A 5,999-nucleotide genomic window follows, 5' to 3' on the forward strand; every position below is an offset into this window, starting at 1 on the left:
TAGTTAGCACTAGCCACATTCATTCCTTCTAAACTAGTTAAATTAGAAGGTACCTCAATGTCAGCTCTATCAACGGTTGCATCTCCTGCATTATCGATCTTGTATTCATCTCCTTTATTATTCGTGTCAAATCTGTTGTCCATTCCATTGTTTACAACCGCAAATTGGGAAATTATGTTAAAGTACTCGTTCTAAATCTTTTATGGCACGACAAAAGTATCATTCATAGAAGGTAACAAACTGAAGTTTCTTTCTTGCTCTATCAAAAACTCATTCTTCATTTCTACACTTAATATACCATGCAAAATCAACAAAACAAGTATATAAGTAAAAGTTGAAAATTAATGTATAATATGTCTATTAATACCTCGGTGTTATATTCGTGTTTATTATTTTATTTTTTTTGCTATTGACTTCAACCTCTAAATATAGATCAATATTGCTTAGTTCTTGATGGAGACTAAGCACATCAAACATGATCTCAACGTCATTATTGTCCTTGATTGGGAGTGGAATATATTTCATTACCTTTCCAACAACCTATGGGTATCTGCATAATACTTTGATATAATATTGTTGTTTGTCAATCGATGTTGCAATATGGATTTGGTTGATCCGTGTATTCAATTGTATTCCACACTGAACCTTGATTGTTTTATGAGACCTGTTGTGAGTTATACATTCTTTCCCATCACAAAATTTTCCATCCCGATAACATAACAATGTAATGGATTTTGATGTTATATTGATGAAAATCTATGAAGAAACAAAAAAAAATCAAATAACAAAAGACTTGAACATACAAAACATATGGCATTGATTATACAATCTTAATGAGATATACAAAATACAAAAGTGACCGAAATCATACTATTATATTTTACTAGAACCGGCGAGAAATTCATTAAAAGTGCCAAAAACATCTAACAAGAAAACCGCTTAGGTCATCGTGACTTGGTAAGACATGTGGAAGATATGGTGGATAATCCATGTTCAAATCCTGACACTACTCAGCCCCTGTAGCCATGGAGGTTCGCCTGCATTGACTTTAGGGCATTAGACATAACCTCATGTTCGCAACGGGGGATTAGTCAGTGCGTGAAAGCTGGCCCGAAAACCATTGTCAGGGAAGTTCCATTTCCAAAAAAACATCTAACAAGAAGTTAGATGCATGCAAAGACAACATATATGTATTTATTCGGAAAAGTGGCTCAAACAGAAGTAATATACAAAACAAGTTTTTAATTAAAACAATCAATATGTAATTGGAAAAGTGATGAAAAAACAACGAATATTCAAAGAAAGTATTGACTAAAAGAATATGAAGCAGTAAAAATTGATGCAGATGTTAAACCAACTTACCAAAGAAACCAACGATGTGAAAGGCTTACGTACGATGGCGGTGTTAGGAAATTATAGAGAAATTCTGGCGATTAAAGATGGAGTTGTATGCCTGATGAGAAGGAGGTTTCGGCACAAAAACGACCAAGGAGAGATAATGAGTGTATACCACATCAGTGTGACACAGTCTTATAGGTGGCTATGTATGTTGGAGTCCCTCTTCTCTCCACAAAGGCTATTTTGGAGAGACAATCTTGGACTCCAAATATGTTTACATGGTATCAAAATAGGAGTCCCACACCTCCATGGCTCAGCACATTCCTGTCTACCTTCATCGAGCCTCCGACTCTGAGGAGAAGTCTTAGTGTATTTCACATCGGTGTGACATGGTCTTATAAGTGACTATATATGTTGGAGTCTCCTTCTCTTCACAATGACACTTTTGGAAAGAAAATCTTGAGTTCCACATATGTTTACAATTAGCAATGATTATGTGCGTTTCCTAGAAATATAGGGTTTTTTTTCTAATTTATAATAAAACTACAATTACTTTGTAATTAAGTTTTAGACTACCCCATTTAAGTAAATATTTTTTTAATATTACTATCGTTATGTAAAAAAATCGACTTTAAATTATGTTTTACATTTTAAAAATAAAATCTACGAGAGATTGTATAATTTACATTCCATATTTAAAGCCCAACTTTTTATTTTTCTATCTCTAAATATTATTAAAAGAGAAACCTTATGACATCATTTTAAACAATCTGGACCCTTGATTGTATTTCAATCTTATGTTTTCTACTCTTAGATCAAATTGATGACATAATCTTCCCCAAATGGAATGTATTTAATTGCAATAAAATCTTCCCATATTTTAAATCTTGAATTTCCGGTTATAAAGGTTTTAATATGGTCAACTTTAAAAACATATTAGTAACAAACCATTTCAATTAAGACATTAATATCAACCATTAATATAAATCTGTTTATATTAGTAAACCATTAATATAAAATCTATTTTTATTAGGAAACCATTAATACCAAAAAATCAGATTCAAATTATCAAATACATATATGATTCATCATTGAATTTGCAGCTCACACTTATTTTCAATCGTTACTTTTCTTCAAACATTCTCCTACAACATCATTCTTATTGTTTATAACTTCCATCATCATTCTCTGCTTCAAACCTTCGTTGTTGTGCAGTAGAAGGCCAATACCTTTTTTTTTTCGCTTTTTATATTTTTTTCGATTATTTTTTTGTTCCTATATCAAATATATGTATTCATATATTTCGATTTTTTTTTGTCACAAATTACATGAAATCGGTTAACTACTTTTCTAAAACATTTCAAATAATCAGGAAAAGATATTACGTACCTTTAACAAAACAGAAATTAACTATCTTTGGAATTGACACTAATTAGGAAAATTTTATTTTTATATATTAGAGATGATTATGATTTTTTTTCTAATTATTATGTCATAAGAATCCAGTTAGTTTTGGTATGATTTTAAAATATTTTGGTATGATCCTATTACAATTTTAGTTTGATTTAATAGGAAATAATATATAATCTATTTATGCATCCTTTGAAATTAAGTATGAAAACAATTTTGTTGACAACTATAATAGCTTTCATACATCTTTATAAATCACACCTCTTTATAGATAAATACATTGTATACATCCCTTTTATTTCATATAAAAGTACTTTCTAATTCTAATTGTTTTCTCTTTCATTTTATACCCATGACACAAAACAATCGCAATGAGATCGTCTTTGATAAGGTTGTTGACATCGATGCATCCAAGGAAACCTGAAACATTCATGTTCAAGTACTCTTGCTTTGGAAGCAAACTTAAAAAACAACCCAAACATGTTCAGCAGCTTGGACATGATTTTAATTGACGAGTAGGTACAATTTTTTCTTTTTATTATTATGTTGCTTTTAGTTTATAAAATTTTAAACTTAACCAATTTTTTTCACTTACATGGCACTAAAATACAAGCAACAATAAAAAAAATCGCATTAGTTCGTTTGAAGCCCCCTTTGTTGAAGGATCTGTAAGGGAAATTAGTAGTTTTGGTATGGCCAGAAATGAAGGAGATTACACGGTGGTTGATCATAAGCATAAGAATAATTTCTACAAAACAACCAAAGTTCGTGTATCAAATGATTTTGCTGTTATGGTGGATCCTTATAATTTTGTGACTTTCCAAGATTTGATAGCCAGAAATCTCGACACTCGTGTTGCATTTGGTAAGATTTTATTTTACATTCTACCTTATCTACACGTAAATATTTATTGTATTACATATCTATAATACAACAACCGTTTATTTATTTATTTTGTTCCAGATTTTCTTGGTCATGTTGTGTCGACTAATCCCATGAAAGTGATTATTGAAAATTCAAGGGAGAAACGGTTGATGAACCTGGTTGATGAGGATCTAAGTTAAGTATATGTGTTTAAAACATTTTATTTTCTAAAGTATTTTTCTACATGATACCATAAAACATGTCGTTTGCATGAAAATGACATGTTCATCTACACTTCAATATACATGTTTATTTTAGCATTACTTAAAACATTTCGAATCCACTAATTATATAAATCACCTTTTGTCATACAGGAAATAATTCGTTGATCATTATAGGAGGGTCCATTTATGATCTTCTCACTAACAAATTGGTCAAATGTTGTTAGAGCTCTTTCACACATTTTTTTATCACATGTCTTCATACTTTTAAGTTTTAAATTTTCGTCTTCAAATTCCATTTTTTAGTTACATACGTTCATTGAAATTATTATTTTTTTTAACATACCAACCTACTTTGTTTTATCTTTATATAGTAACAATAAAATTTATAAATTTACACAAGAATATATATATATATATATATATATATATATATATATATATATATATATATATATATTTCGAATTTTGTCATAGTATTATACTTTACAAAATATATAATTCCCTCCAAAATAATTTTCGTCAGTAATTTCATCCATAATTCACCCAATTTAAATTTGTATTTTCTTTATATAAATCTTTTTAATGATCCCGATTTTTCCTCTGCAAAAGTATATCAAGCATTTATGTCTTAGATAATGTTGCCCCATTATAATTATTACTTACCAAAATATATCTGTTTAATGAGGAATTTAATTTAGTGAAGGAAGTAATGTTAATTCAAACAACATATATATTCCATAATTATTACACGAGTTTATTAAAAAAATATCAAGATGTAAACATTAAGCATTTTTAAAATGAAATTTCAAAATACATACAAACGATGATGTTGTACAATGAAATATAAAATTGAATAGACTGAAAAAAATAACTACTAAGACTGTCAATCTTGAAAATAATATAGTTATGAAAAATTATAAAGTAAGATAAAAATTATAAGATATTAGGAGATTTGTAAGTACAATTAGTAAAAACGTTACGGTTATTAGAAAAAAAATAAGATTGTTAAGATTAGTAAAAAATGCAATATATTAACTAAATTATCACAATAGTAATGAAATGTCATTATTTGATATTTCATATAATTGAAAGATATACCAAATTACATTGATGATATATTAAAATTATTCAAAGTTGCGCCACGACTAATGCAAAGTTCTTGCGAAACACCAAATAAATAAGAACAAACATAAAAGTTAGCACTTATATTCATAATCAATTTAAAATAAACAAATCATGATTTAAAAAAGAATTTACATTGATGACATACTAAAATTAAATCTATATAACATTTAATATTCCATAAATTATACTCTATGACTTGATTTGAATACATGAAATAGTTGTCAATATTTAATACAGTGAAAAAAAACGGTATATTATTGTCAATATAGGCTTAAATTAAGTAAGGTGTTGTTTGTTTTTCTGAAGCAAAAATTCATAAAGTCTGCAGACCACCTCTGCAAACATCTGCGGCAGAAGATGTGGACCAAACGGCTACAAACTGTAATAAGAAGCGTGTTTGTTTTTGTTAACATCTTCAGACTGCTGCAGACATTAAAAATTAAAATAAACTTATTTAATAAACCGAAAATGGCTGCAGACTGCTCCAATTTCCAAATTTTTTAAAATTTCACAACTCTATAACTTTGAATCCTAATCAAATCCCAACAACATTTGAATGGTTGTTTTTATAAATAAATCTCCTAACACTCTAACTACACATCTAATCATTCAAACTTTTTTTTTCCATTACACTATGTAACATGTATAGGCAGTAACCTCCACTTCATATCACAAATGCACAATTTTCCATCTTCTTCACCAGGAAACTGCTTCTTCTTTTTCTTCAACCCCCATCCAACCCCACCACCCACAAAATCCTCCAACATTGACCATTCACCTGAGGGATGTCAACAAGGGTAAAATCGTCCAAACAAGGTTTGAATAACATATTCCATTCCAAGATCCATTCAGCAAGAACTTCAATCGATATCAGCAAGGGTAAAATTGTCCAAAAAAACTTGGACAACTCCATCAGCAAGAACTTCAATAGATTTCACACTTGGATCCAAGAAATCAACATAACAAGCATCCAATCAGGAAAAAAAAACCGATTTCAATAACAATTCAGTAATAAACTTGCATCAAAAAAACAAAATC

Source organism: Lactuca virosa, chromosome 5 (genome assembly GCF_052849685.1).
Source record: "Lactuca virosa cultivar CGN04683 chromosome 5, Lactuca_virosa_CGN04683_v6, whole genome shotgun sequence".
In the NCBI taxonomy this organism is placed as follows: Eukaryota; Viridiplantae; Streptophyta; class Magnoliopsida; order Asterales; family Asteraceae; genus Lactuca; species Lactuca virosa.